The sequence below is a fragment of the Sceloporus occidentalis genome, unplaced genomic scaffold, assembly GCF_023333645.1.
Source record: "Sceloporus occidentalis isolate IW3139 unplaced genomic scaffold, rSceOcc1.0.p SCAF_56, whole genome shotgun sequence".
NCBI lineage: Eukaryota > Metazoa > Chordata > Lepidosauria > Squamata > Phrynosomatidae > Sceloporus > Sceloporus occidentalis.
In genome coordinates, this window is record NW_028317036.1 from 39,639 (window position 1) to 54,049 (window position 14,411).

The following is a 14,411-nucleotide window of genomic DNA, read 5'->3' on the forward strand; positions in this document are numbered from 1 at the left end:
AGATTCCAGAACTCTGCATGATGAAGTTATACATAAAGTCTACATGAGTTAAGTTTAATAAGAGAAAGACTAAAAACACATTTAGGGCGTAAAAACAAAAAGAACCAGCCCCGAGGCTGGTTCTCAAAGCATTTCATGAGCAGAACTGGTTGGGTTCTAGATACGAAGGGACTGAAGAGTTTAGCTCTCCCAGCTTCATCTTGCACGCCTTCCTCTCCTGGTAAGTGTGGCTGCCAGTTAAAAAGGTGCACAACAACTTAATTTGTTCACAGCTCTTGCATTTTATAAAATATTACAAAGTTTTGAGGTCTTACAGTAGGAACAAAAAATGGTGAGCCTGAATGAGTACTATGAATTATTTTTACATTGCATATACTCTGCACGTAGCTGATGAAAGAAGGCTTTCGTGTACATGAAATTGCTGTCATTGGTTTGTTGTTATTGTGGAGGTTGTACAAACCTTAGTGTGTCGCATCACACTGAACCTGGGAACAGTCATCTCACTAATGTCACACTGTACTTAGGTAAAGCTAGTTAACAGTGCCAAATGAGAGAAATCCATTCTGGTGGTTGTATCCAGAAGCTGTCTTTCTGAATTTACATCAAAACTTGGACTGGTTTGTACATTTGGAACTTAATAGCCAGTTTCAAATCTGTGTAAGTGTTCCTCCAAGACAATAAACAGTTGTGTGAAAAATAAAGTACACACTCTTTGAGGAGGATGTACTTTCAGGACATAATAATCTGTTCCTTGGTAAATCTAAAAATTAGGTAAATACAACCTCAGATAAACAATAATAAGACATGACATATTACATGTGTCATGATTTATTCAACAAAAATAAAGCCAAAATGGAAAAACCATGTGTGAAAAACTAAGTGCACCTTATACAGCACCTTATAAAACCACCTTTAGCAGCAATAACTTGAAGTAATCATTTTCAGTATGACTTTATCAGTCTTTCTCTAATTGTACGGTCATGAACTTTAACATGTAACATGCTAACTGAGGCCTGTAGAGACGAGATGTAACTCTTGAGTTTTTTGTAATTTCTCTGAGCATTGCATGGTGTGACCTTGGGGTGAATGAATTTGCTGGAACGTTTACTCCTGGGAAGACTGGCAACTGCCTTGAATGTTTCTAACTGTAGAATGATGGACTTTATATTGTTTGGAAATTGCCTTATAACCCTTCCTAGATAGATGGGCAGCAACAATTGCTTCTCTAAGATCATTGCTGATGTCTTTCCTCCTCGGCAGTGTGTTAACACACACCTGAATGCTCCAGACCAGCAAACTGCTAACACGTTGGCTTTTATAGAGGTGATCATTTAACCAAGGACACTTGATTAGCAGCACCTTCCTATGGAAGTAGTAAGGGTGTACTTAGTTCTTCACACATAGCTTAATTTTTGTTGGAGGAATCATGACAGAATGTAATATGTCATGTGTTGTTGTTCATCTGAGGTTGTATTTAACCAGTTTTTCAACCTGCTAAGGAACAGATGATTGTTATTTTGTCCTGATATATAAAACCATAGAATTCAAATAGGGTGCACTTTCTGATGAACAAAGACACCCCCTGGGCTTTCAATCAACATATCTGGGATCTTGTGCATCACCAAAATCTCAGATTGCACAGCAGCACTTGAAATGCATTTACAACAAAGTCCATATTATGGTTGGGGAGTCCTACAAATAAAATTAATTTGCCGAAAAGGCACCTCAAATTCACCAGCCGGTAAGTGGAGGACCATTTAGTTGCTCGAAATACATTTGACCCAACTAAATGAAATGCAAACAATGTTACAATGTCAACTACAATAATCAACCTCACTTATTTACCATCCTTGCAGATTGAAGGAAGAGCTGTTCCCAGGAAAACAATGTGCTTCTGTAAGGTAAACAAGCATGAGTTTAGCCGGTACTCTTGTTCTTTGAGATGTAAACAAAAGAAAACATCTATCCTTAGAACAATCAGACCATTGTGATATTATAATAACGGAGTTACTCATCTGACAGCGACACCATCAATTGTGGCTTTGGTAACAGGTATTACATTTAAATGAATACCATGTTTAATGCCACCGCAGACTATGTAACACTTTAACTGCCAGAAATGATTATGATGGAACATTGCGTTACTGGCGCCTGAAATGGACGGGTTCATATTCAGTTCTGGAACTATAACTCCAAAAATTATCCAGACAGCAAATTATACAGAGCCGACTGTATCACAAGAGTACCCACATACAAACCTTTTCTCCAATCTGTTTTGCTGTATGTGGAATGCATAATTTTGCTCCCAATTATATTATTCATAACAAAAAGAGAAACTATCCACAGTAAGTTTTAGAAATCTTGGGCATAGTTGTGGCATTGACACTGGATGTGGCTCCAGGCAGAAATTGGATCTAGCAATGGCCAGACTTGTGGTTACCCACGAAGCCCTGTATAGATTTTGTGTTTTAAATAAATATTCAAGAGATCATTCCCAAGTCTAGAATCTCTGAAAATGCAAAAATAAAATAAAAAACATTTTTGCACAATAATCTCACACAACATATAATTCTGATGCATTATCCTAACAATTTACAATGTAAAAGGTACAATACAACACAACAGTATTTTACATGGGACATTTTCTGAGACTGCTGTACTGTTAGATTGGCCGTATACTACAATATGGCATCAGTAAAACCTTATGCTGTTCCGATATGGAACAAGAGCAAAATTAGCCTTATCCTACTCTTCTGACTTAGTATCATGATAGCACAGCACAGGGAGTAACAGTTTATCAACTCACTAAATAAGCCAAGTATGGAACGCTTGACTCTGAAAGCTATTCTACTGAAGTCATGTCAATATATATATATATATATATATTTCTCTCTCTCATTGACATACCGTATTTGCTCGATTATAAGACGACCCCCCCAAATCTGAATATTAATTTAGGAAAAAAGAAAAAGCCTGAATATAAGACGACCCTTTAGGAAAAAAGTTTTACCAGTAAATGTTAATTCATGTAAACTATTTAAACTATTTTTTTTTAATAAAAGCTATGATTGAGAAAAATATTTTGTTTTTATTTCCTTTTATTTTCCAACCTGCCCCCCCAGTTATGTACATCTGGCTTGCCACTCTGCCCCAGAAATGCCCCTCTAAATGCCACTGTGCCCCATGATATGCCTTTTAACACTCTATATGCCACTGTGCCCCATGATATGCCTTTTGACCCCCTATGTTCCACTCTGCCTCCAGAAATGCCTTATACCCTTTATTTATTGCTTATTGGTTTATTGCTACCTTACATTTTATAGTTTACATTACTATATTTTGATATTTATATATATGTATGTGTGTGTGTATAGAGATATATATGGTTTTCTCTTTCATTCCAGCATAATTCATATTATGATGTGGCAGGTCTGGAAAGTTTTTATCGCCATGATCCTGTTCAGGGTTGTCTAGGTTGACAGAAGGCTATCAACAGGTTTACAGAATGGATTTTGGTTCCAGTTTCAAGTTTATTTTTTTCCTACATTCGGTTACGATACCAAAGAAAGAGGAGGCGGCCTTACAGTTATATGTACTAGGGCTGTTGTTTCTGATTGGTTCATCAGTTTACATATTTTTTCTCCTTTGCTGCCATGAGGTTCAGTAAATAAAAGATATGCAAAATATTTGCCTCCTGTCTTTAATACAATTCTCAAAAGCATTGAGGTAGGCGCGCCCGGAGCCCAGGATTCGCGGAGTAGATCTCTAGCTGAAGGCGATAGTCCCAAGAGATCCCAGGAACCCCTGAAATTGACCATGCCACTAGGAATAAATGATGGTCTGACTACAAGGGACGTGGAGAACCATCCAGAGCCCGAAGAAGAAGGAGACTCCAAGGTAGAATAAGACGATCCCTATGGGTCATTTCCAAGAAAGCCGGAAACCAGGGTTGAGCTGGCCATAGAGGGGTTATCACCAAGAGGGACATCATCTGCCGACGCACCTGGTGGATCAACCCGGAGATCATCGAGAACAGGGGAAACGCACACGAACCCGTTACAGTCCAGGACTGGGAGAACGCGTCCATCGCCGATAATTCCGGATCTGGGAGCCAACTGAAGTTCCATCTGGAATCAAACAGGTCCATCAAAAAGGGACCGCGGAGATGTGAAATGATAGAAAAAATATTCCTGTCCAGCATCCAATCGCTGGTGTCCCTCCAGGACTGGGAAAACCAGTCTGCTGTAAGATTGTTTGCCCCAGGAAGATATTCCGCCGAGAGATCTGCTTGTGGAAACAAAACTAAAACAGGCCCCTGGTCAGATTGGACAGATGTTCCGACCGAGCTCCACCCAATCTGTTGATGTAGCGCACAGCTCAGACATTGTCCATGCGCAGTAAGATAGAGCAACGAGAGAGCAAAGCTGCGGACCGCGAAAGACCCCGCTATAAGTTCCAGGCAGTTGATGATCTAACTGATCATAAAGCCCGTGAACTCAGATGTCTGGCTTTCAGGCATTGCATGGCTCGGTAAAATCAGAGAAAACAGCCTGAATTGAAGAGGACAACAAGCCTACTATTCTGGCCAATTGTCTCAAGGGGACGTACTCTAAACAAATGACTTTCCTGATCTCCCTCTTTATGGTTGATATCTTGGGTAACTTGAGAAGGGAATTGACCGAATCTATCTTGAAGCCTAGGAATTGAACCAATTGTGACAGAATAATAGCCAACTTCTGGAGATTGACAATGAACCCTAAGCCCTGAAGCCAATAGATCACCCAGGATGTCTGAAACTGAAGCAGTTTCTGATCTGAATGAAAAAGTAAGATGTCGTCGAGGTAAATGATCGAACGAACACCCCGAGAATTGAAGAAATTGACAGAAATCTACATGGATCGGTACCGCAAGGTACGCATCCTTTAGATCTAGTCTGGTGAACAAATCCCCATCTTTTAGAAGGTCTTGAAGCAGATGGATTCCCTCAATCTTGAAGTAGCGGTTGACCACGTACTCGTGCAAAGTTTTTTGGGGGAACCAGGAACACATGGCTGATAAACCCTGGAGGGCCTGAAGCTCTCTGAATTGCATACTTGTCTCTGAGAAGACAATAAGAAGACGATATTTCCTGATTGATGAGCCTTTGGGTCTCTCTGTCCAAAGGGGCGGGGGTGTGATTAAATCGGAATAGACACGAAGTCTATGATAAAGCCTGCACTCAAGAACCCAACTGTCTGAAGCGATGAGGTATCAGCAATGGGAAAAGAATGTGAGACGAGCCGCAGGGGAGCAAGGGAAGAAAACCGTATAGGAGGATTTACCAGATGAGACACTTGTTCGCCCGCCTCCACCTCTGATTTGACCACTCTGGAACTCTCTGGAAGCCGGAAATGGGTTCCGGAAGGTGGGATTGTATTGGGTCGAGGGGTTAAGCCCTAGTTATAGTTGTATCTGGAGCCTGTAAATGATCCATGGCTGGCAGCATGGTCCCGATGTCCGCCAGCCCTGTGAAAAACACCCCATGTCTGAAAGACTCTTTTTAAGGAAGTTTCCAATTTATTTATTGCCGTAAAGATACCAGCATGTTTGCGCAATTCGGATATGGAAGGGTCCCAAAAAAGCTGATATTGCCACATTTGCCACAATCACAAGCCCCGCTGTACCCAATCTTTGACCAGGTCTGGGTCTAGCTGGGAGTTCTGTGACGCTGCTTCATCAGCCAGGACAAAGATCTGAGTCATTGGACCTGATATGTCCAATAATTTGTCTTGTGCCGATTTTAGGCCCTTCTCCAAGCCTTTACGTGGGTCTCTACCCTTCTTATTCATGTTACTTACCATGAATGCATCTCTGGGGCAGCAGTAACCTTACCCGGAATAGTGGGGCGAGGGCATTCAGCCCTAGGCCTATTACGCACCTCTTTATGTAGATAACCAGATATATGGTCTGGTGGTGTCCACTCAGCCGACCTAGGGTGACATATAAAGCGAGGGTCAAATAACGCTTCACCCTGAGGAGTGTACACCTGGTCTGCTTCAGATGGGTCTGTGCACTGGATTATAGCCTCTGATTCGGTTAGGGGCTCACCTGTACCGAAATTCCTGGGCCAAAAGACAATCTGACTTCTCATCTGAGGAGTATTCACGGGCATCTGCTGAGGGGGGTGCTGAGATAGAGAAACCTGCCGAAGCAAGGATTGAATGGCATGTTTAGCTGGGCCTTTACCCTTATGGGCTAGTGCACTAAACCCTTTCCAATGTCTTTTAGGAGGAGGAGATCCTGCAGAGCTCTCTGACTCAGAGCCTGAGGGAGGGGGAATGGAAGCCTTAGAAATGGAGAGCACAGGCCGGGCTGGGGTTAAATTAGCCAGGGCCTCTTTAACAGTTGCCTGAACCCATGTTTGGATATCAGCAGGAGGGGTATTAGAATCATTGAGAGAGAGAGAGAGAGAGAGAAAGAGAGAATTAACCAAAATTTGACTGACCTGCATGAGTAGCAGCAAAGGAAGAGAAGGCAGTCTTACAGTTATATGTACTAGGACTGTTGTTTCTGATTATTTGATCATTTGATAATTTTTTCAGTAAAGAAAGATATGCAAAATATGAGCCTCCTGTCATGCTATGCTATTAGCATTGTGTGCCTTTAATTGAGTCACTTCTGTTAATCCACACACCCACCGCCTGTCAAAGAAGTCCCTCTGTGCCAAGCCGAGATGGCTCTGCTTCTTGGAAACATGGGTGAGGAGGAGGAGGTGGCAGTGACTGGAGCCCGAGCAGAGTGGCAGACATACTAGCAATATTCGGCACCTGGGGGCCAGAAAATATTTAATCTACGTACACAGTGCCTTCACAGAGAGAACGATAACAAACCCTCGGACGTACCCACCCGGCCAGACGGTTAAAGATCTGAAATGGACAGCCAGAGGCATATGGCCAAGTCCCATTATCACAGTAAAATATGTGTCTGTTTAATTTAGAGTCTGGAGAAGGGATGGAATGTGTGTGAGCCTAAAAGAATATACATATAATAAATGTGCTACACAAAATACAATATAATAGTGATAGTCCCTACAAGCCAGGAAAATAGTTCCGGAAAATACATTGCTCATTAATTTATTAACTTCAGCCAAATACACTTCATTTGGATACAGTATCTGTGATTTAATACACTGAACGTAGTTCAATGGCCTATGGACAAGCAAATCACAACAGGAACAGCAATATATGTATTTTTTTAAGCGCTTTGTAGATTGTTGGCGCTATATAAATAAAAGATAATAACAATAATAATAACTGTATTATAAAACAATATTTATAGCTCTTGTGTGATGGGCAAATTCATCTTCAGCCACCCCTTCCACAGCTGCCATCTTTACTGCTGCGATCCAGGATATGATGTCCATGCTGTTTTCAGGTGCCTATGGAAAGATGTGCGGCACATGGAAGCAGCACGCCACAGAGCCTGTGCTGGATGGCCATCGGGAAGCCTGATCACCCAATAGTATCACCAGCTCCTGATTCTTCATAGGACTACAACTCATTGGCTCAAAACTCCAACTCTTGGGCGCCTAAAATGTAAGCATGCTGGAATGATCCATGTATTTAACCAATGCCATTCTCAGACAAACAGCCAACGATCACACAAATTCTGAAGGAAACGTAATATATTTTTTCCATGAAACAAATTTACTGGAAGGGGGGTAAGAATGTATTGTCTGAGAATCCAAAATTCTTGTCTGTGCTGAATGTCTTGTCTTTTCAATTATTTACTGTTGAAACTATCAAGTAGTTAATAATGCAAGAGGTTGGCTGCCAGGCTTACCTATGATTTCCTGTTCCTTCTAACAATATATTTCTACTCTTAACAACCCAGATTTTAGGGTGGGGGCCACCATGACTGTTTTCATAATGATAATAAAGTCCCAAAAATTCGACTAGTCAACTCACCTGGAAACATGCAGTTTAAAAGGTGCATTCCATATTAGTACATAATAATAATAATAATAATAATAATAATAATATAAAAAAATCTAGGAATGTTGAGGAAAAAAGGTATATGTGGAACAGCACCTTTTAAAGCCTACTGCTTTTTTAAAAAAAAATAACATACCATTTTGCTGTATTTTCCTGTCTTCATTGCTAACCCTGCCCATCTCTGACATCACAGAAAGGGCATAACGTTTAAGCTCTTCTAATAACTCTCATCACACCTATCACACAGAACACCTTATTCAGTCACACTGTGTAAATGTGGATCTGGGGAGCTTTGAAATGTTAGGGCAGACTGGCTGTAGGTGGTCAGACTGCTGTGATGTAATACATCGGGGTGGGCTTTGGAGGAACAAAAGGACTCTGTTGCTAGGCAACTGTAATTTTTCAATAAACTTTTAAACACAGTTTTTAAAGAGAAAAACAAATGTCAGACAGCTTTCTTTTACATGATGCAGAACATATCTGGGGATATTTTAAGAGCCCCCCCCCCCCCAATGTGGAACAGCTTCTTTAATGACCACATCCCCGATACACTGCAAGCAGGTGAATGAGTTGTACTCTGACATGATAAAGGAGGAGAATATTTTTAAAAGAAGAAAAAACTGCCACAACAAGGTGACATATTCTATAAGTAGAAGGGCAAAGGTTTAAAAGTAATATCAAGAAATATTACTTTACTGAAAGGGTAGTGGATGCGTGGGATATTCTTCCAGCAGAAGTGGTAGAAGTTAATACAGTGAAGAAGTTCAAGCATGCAACAGGAAAGTGTTCAGAAACTGGGCAGACTAGATGGGCTGGATCTGCTGGCACATTCTATGTTTCTATGTTTATTAATACCACTTAAAATATTGAGCTTGTCTATGGGAAGGGATCATGCGTTAAGCTATTATATGTTATGTAAATAACTTAGAACATGTCAAGGAAATAATAAATGACATGTTAACATGTCCAAGAGATCCAAGAGACGTGCTTCAGTGAAAGCAACCATTTGCCTCAGCGTGTACAAGTCTCTGGGGAAGAACGCGGAGCCCAATAAAGGCCTGAATGAATATTATGTTCACAAGGAACGTGACGCATGTAACTGTATTTATATTTTGGTTATTTTTTTTCTTCTTCCGTTGATCCAGAGGTTGAATTTGGTAATAAGTAAAACTGCAGTGAGATGTTTTTTAAATATGCAGAATTTACCAAATTCACTAATGAGTGGGAAGTTTACTACAGATTTAGAAATCAGACAGCTTGATGTGACACAAAGTAAAACGTGAAGCATGCGCCGAGCACAGCTAACCCATCATCACCGTAACCAAACTACCAGCACCCTGAGGCTGGCCAATGCTCAAACTACGTTCCTTTAGATTTATTTAGCAATATTTTGTTTCCGATTAGATTTCCGCTTAGGTGTAAGAGCTTCCAGGATCTCTGCAGGGCTGATGACATGATACGCCTCGGCAGGGACCAATATTTACACAGTGAATGCTCTACAAACACCGGAGGGTTACCTGCGCTGATCTTCAATCAAACAGACCAGAAAAAACATTCCAGCTTAAGAATGGAAAGGATTCTACGAGCAACTTCCACCCGCTAGTTACAATAAACGTGAATCATCACACGCACCTTAAAGCATACGATACGCTCCTTGGTCCCTTTAATTGTGTCTGGTGTTCCCTTGACATGGAGGGTTTCTGCGGAATCCCCGCCCCCATATGCATCTGCCGTCTCCCCCATCCCCAGATAGATGCCATGCAGGAAATGTCACCACTCGGCTCTGCGAATGCCGGCGGGGCGGTTGGGACCGCTGTATGAAGGTGCGGCAAGCACACCATTAATTTTAAGGGAATCACTTTTCTGCCAATGATCGGCTTCTTCAAGCTGAGCGGAGGAGGGCAGATGCAGGGCTGCAGCTTCTACCTCAGGTAAGTGTCTCTATATCGCCCCCATTTTTTACTGCCACGGTCATTAACCTGGATCTGTGACAAGAGTTGGCAGTAGAGGCTTTCAACACTGCACGAAAGGCTGGCCCTGCATGATGGATAGTCCCATTGGTAAGGTGACTGGAGAAATTGTGCTGATTTAACCCCTTAATGACAAAGCTTGTTCATATACGGGCTTAAAATGCATTGTTTTCAATGGGTTTAGGGACCGTCCATTGTCCTTAAGGGGTTAAACATGCTTTGAACAGGGTCATCCAAGCTATTGTTTTGAGCTTGTGCTAGTCTTTCATGATGTATAGTCAGTGGAATGAAACTGCAACTCTGCTGCAGATTCCCTATTTAGCGAATTCACGCCATGAATGCACATGTAACAGACGCAGCAAACCTGCTTGGCCATTACGTAACATCACATATATCACAAATATATATATATACGGTAAACGTGGCTTCCTCTTACTGATGAGTCTACATAACGGCCACTTCCAGTTCTGCAAACTGCTTTTCTGTTTTAGCAAATAAATAAAATCACCAACAATGCTTACAAATAAAAGGAAAATTATAATAACGCTGTCATGATTAACTCATATAACGTAGTGGATGCATGGAAGGGTAACCCAGCAGAGGTGGTTAGTTTCTTTGTTTCAGCACTCAATGAGTTAATCTGAGGTTGATTTAATGTGTTTCTTTGTGAATGCCCTCTGTATCTGTTCTGGCTAGAGGTGTCATCTTCCCAAAGGACCCCTGTGGTGATTCATGGCCTAACAGATAAGGATCCTTAGTTATAGGAATTCCATTCATATCTTAAGTGGGGGGTTTCCATCACCTTTACCCCACCATAACTTATTGGCACATCAAAGATGGGACCCGATTCTTGGGGATGGTGTCATATAATCAGTCATGTGGTCAGAGGGGCGTTTGCTTGCAAAAGTCTGATTTAGGGACAATGCAGCGACCTCAAAGCAGAACTCCATGATATACTCTGATCGGAACAACATCATAAGAATCCATCTGGACTTAAGGAGTTCCCACAGGCCTACTTATTGGAGAAACTCGTGAGTGAGGGTCCTGTGTTTAAGTCCCATTGTTTTTAAGAACTGTTTGCTGTTTTACTTTTATTTTGTATGTCTTGTTTTTTGTAATTCTGGCACTGTGTAATCTTTGTCTTTTTGTTATTAAAATATTCATAATCCAAGTCTGTCTTTGGGCTCTAGTATCGATATCCACAAACCCTAAAAGACGATAACACGTTACCATATTGTTATTAAGTTTTACAGGATATATATATATATATATGTTAGTTGCCCGGGGTGGGTTGATATATATATAGAGATAAAGGTTCTAATTCGGATTTCTCACGAATCCGGTATCAAAATCGTGAGTGGTGGCAGACTACCTGGGGGGATACAGGAAGGATTTGGGGGTTAATTTGGTATAGCTTATGCCTTGTTAAGGGGTCAAGTTAGTAAATCCAGAGGCCTGGTGCTATTAACCCCTTCATGCCCACGCCCTCCACACAGTCACGGCTTGGCAAGTAGTCCTGACCGTGACAAACGCATTATTACCCCAGTGCATGGAACCCCCCGACGTACGATAACTAGGCATCTGGTCCTTTCTAAAGAGCCCCCTCTGTCTCTTTTCCAAAAGCACCTAATCATTGATTCTGTGCAGGCAGCTGGGAGATGGAGATTACACTCTCTAGGGGCAAAATGCAAGCAGTAAAAGGGCACTTTAATAACCCTATTTATGAGACCATCAAATGGCAGGAGAGTGCAGGGAGAGTGCGGGGAGAGCACGGGGAGGTTAACCAGCTCTGGGGTTTAAACCAAAAACAGATGATGGCCACTAAAACTATGAGTGACATATCGGGCAGAAGGGGGCTGTAAATACAATATTATTATTATATCATCAGCTCTCATAACTGAGGCTATTTATATGTCTGCACTTTAAAGGTGATTTACTCTCTGGCTGTGATCAGCACAATGTCTGGGAGTTCGCTTTTAACCTATTTTATGATCATCTTTGATGCTCACAGGGATGACAAAGAAGGGATTTAGGGCAGTGATGGGCAGCTCCAGGCTCTGACTGCTCCGCTTTGTGTGAGACAGCAGCCCTGCCCTGGGATGATCAGAGTGACAGCCTGACATGAGACAGAGAGTTGGTGACACTTCCTGATCACGTGCACCCCCCCCCCGTGAAGAACAGCATCCTGCACCTGGGGTGCCTCATTCACTTTCTGAAACACCTCCAGCACGTGTGATCCGTCTATCTTTATTAACAGTGACCCGATCGTGAGGACCGGGCGCAAGGAGCACCTTCCTGCCTGTCAGCAGCCGGAGACGGCGAGTGAATCTGCTAACATGTACCGGCTAGATGCTATGGGCTTGTGACAGAAGTGCATTAAACAGCCACACAGCGATCGCCGCTGTGCTGTAAAGTCATGTGACTGCAATGCATGACACTCCGTACACCCGGCAGGAGGCAGCGATAAGACAGGGGTAGGTGACACACGGTCAGGTTACACACGGGTAACATTCTATGCCAACTGTGGGTTACAGATCGGCCACGTGCGGGGTGTAGGCACCCCCTCCCATTGGCTGTCAGGCGGGGTATTTGGCACAAGAGCAGCTTAAAACGCACTTGACTCACCTGCTGCTGCAGCGCCTCCCGGCTCCGTAACTCACTGACAGCTGCTGCCGGCTCCGCCGCTTTGTTGTTCCTCCTCCCTTACCCAGCGCCCTGCGACACACCCCTCCCAATGGGTCGATACGTCACGTGACGCGTACAAGCCAGGCCCAACTAAGCCGGGGAAAGCCCTCTGGAACAGGCGTGGTTAGCCAGGCCGAATGGGTGTGGCTTGGAGGTGACGTATATAGAATATGACGTGTTGGAGTCACGTGCTTGGCGCTTGTGTGTAGAGGCGCTCCGTTATCGTGCTGCGCGTTAACCTGTATGTGAAGCGAACGTTATGACTTTACAGGCCCCGTCGCAGCTTCAGCGCATACTCAGAACAGCTTCAGTTTGGTGAAAGAGAGTTGAAATGACCGGCAGTTAAAATCCGACACATGAATTCTACACGTTGCTGGCAAATGGTGCTCGACAGAGTATGAATCCTGGGCTTCATTAGCCAGTCTGCCCTGCAGAGCATTGCATTCGTACACAATATGGCCAGAAGTATGTGGACACCCAGGAAGAAGGGGATCTTCCTGTAAATGCTTTACAGACCAGGCTGGATGCACTAGAGGTTCCCCTACAAGCCACAGCCATGAGCCACCCACCAAGGTCACACGAGACTTCAAGTGCTTTAACATGATGTTTATGTGATTGTGTTACTTATCGTGTGCTAAAATTCACAAGTTTGCTCTCATAATCCTGAGATGGGGCTCTTAGAAACCGTCTTTCAAATCTGGCATATCCAGCCCCCAACCTATCCGGGCCAAGCAGAGACCCCATGGGCCTGCGAGTCATGTATCCCTAACACTTGGTAGACTTCACAATGTTCTGTAAGATTTAAATTGAAAATAGAATTCATGTGAAAATTCTCACCCACAGAGCTCAGTATGACCTACTTCAAATGGCATTGGGCATCCGGTCCGACTCATCATGTCAGCTAATTTAAAATAGCTTTACTTGCAATTAGATACATCTCCTTTTATTTTGTGTTTGTGTTCTACTAGTTTAAAGATCACTAACCCAGCCCAGATTAAACATGAATTTCTTCTCTCAATTGCCCCGCTCACTAGACAAGATTTCCAAAAGATCCGACCAGGTGGTCAGTTCCACATTTTACATTGTTGGCCGAGTGAATTCCAGTAATATCGTAGGTGCTGGACGAGTCTGCCTTACCTGGGATTCCACTGTCCGTGGCTCTCACTGGGTGTGAAGTCTAGTAGCTTTAATGCCGACGTACATCCTCTGTTACGTCGAATCGTGCAACAAAATCCCGGAATTGGCTTATAAATTGATGGCCGGATGGTATCTTTCTCTTACGTAGCCAAGTGCACCATCTATATAATGGAGGATGTGGAAGAGGGGTACACTGCGACACATTTATTGGTCAAGTCTTGAAATGGCTTCCTTGATTGACCAAGTTAACATGTATAAATTGCCTTTTGACCCAGCAACTTACAAGTTGCATCATTCCGCATGCCAGTATCTACATTTAAAAGATGCATAAGGAGCCTAGTGGTATAACTACAGAGGTCACAACTGCAATGGGGCCCGGGGTGACCCCTGAAACCACTTTTTTTGTCTCTCCACACCACTTTAAAATTGTGGTAAATAATTTTTAAACCGGCACAGAGAGAGACAGGCACTTAGTGGGGTCACGTTATGTCATGTGAAACCGTGGCTGCTCACACAGTGTGCAAGCAGCGGACCGAAATCTGCAGGAGAGGTAAGAAGGTGTGGGAGGGAGGGTATGTTGCATGTGAGCATGCACGTCTATCTATAAGTGTGTGTGACTATGGATGTGCGAGTGTGAGCATAGGAT

General features: G+C 42.9%; 1 protein-coding gene across 1 annotated transcript in view; it reads right to left on the minus strand.

Moving 5' to 3' along the window:
• Positions 1-14,411, minus strand: part of LOC149287782 (dystrobrevin alpha-like) — a gene marked incomplete at its 3' end in the record, with an annotated part of 113,883 nt that overhangs the window by 39,415 nt on the left and 60,057 nt on the right. The gene's annotated exons all lie outside the window — the stretch shown is intronic.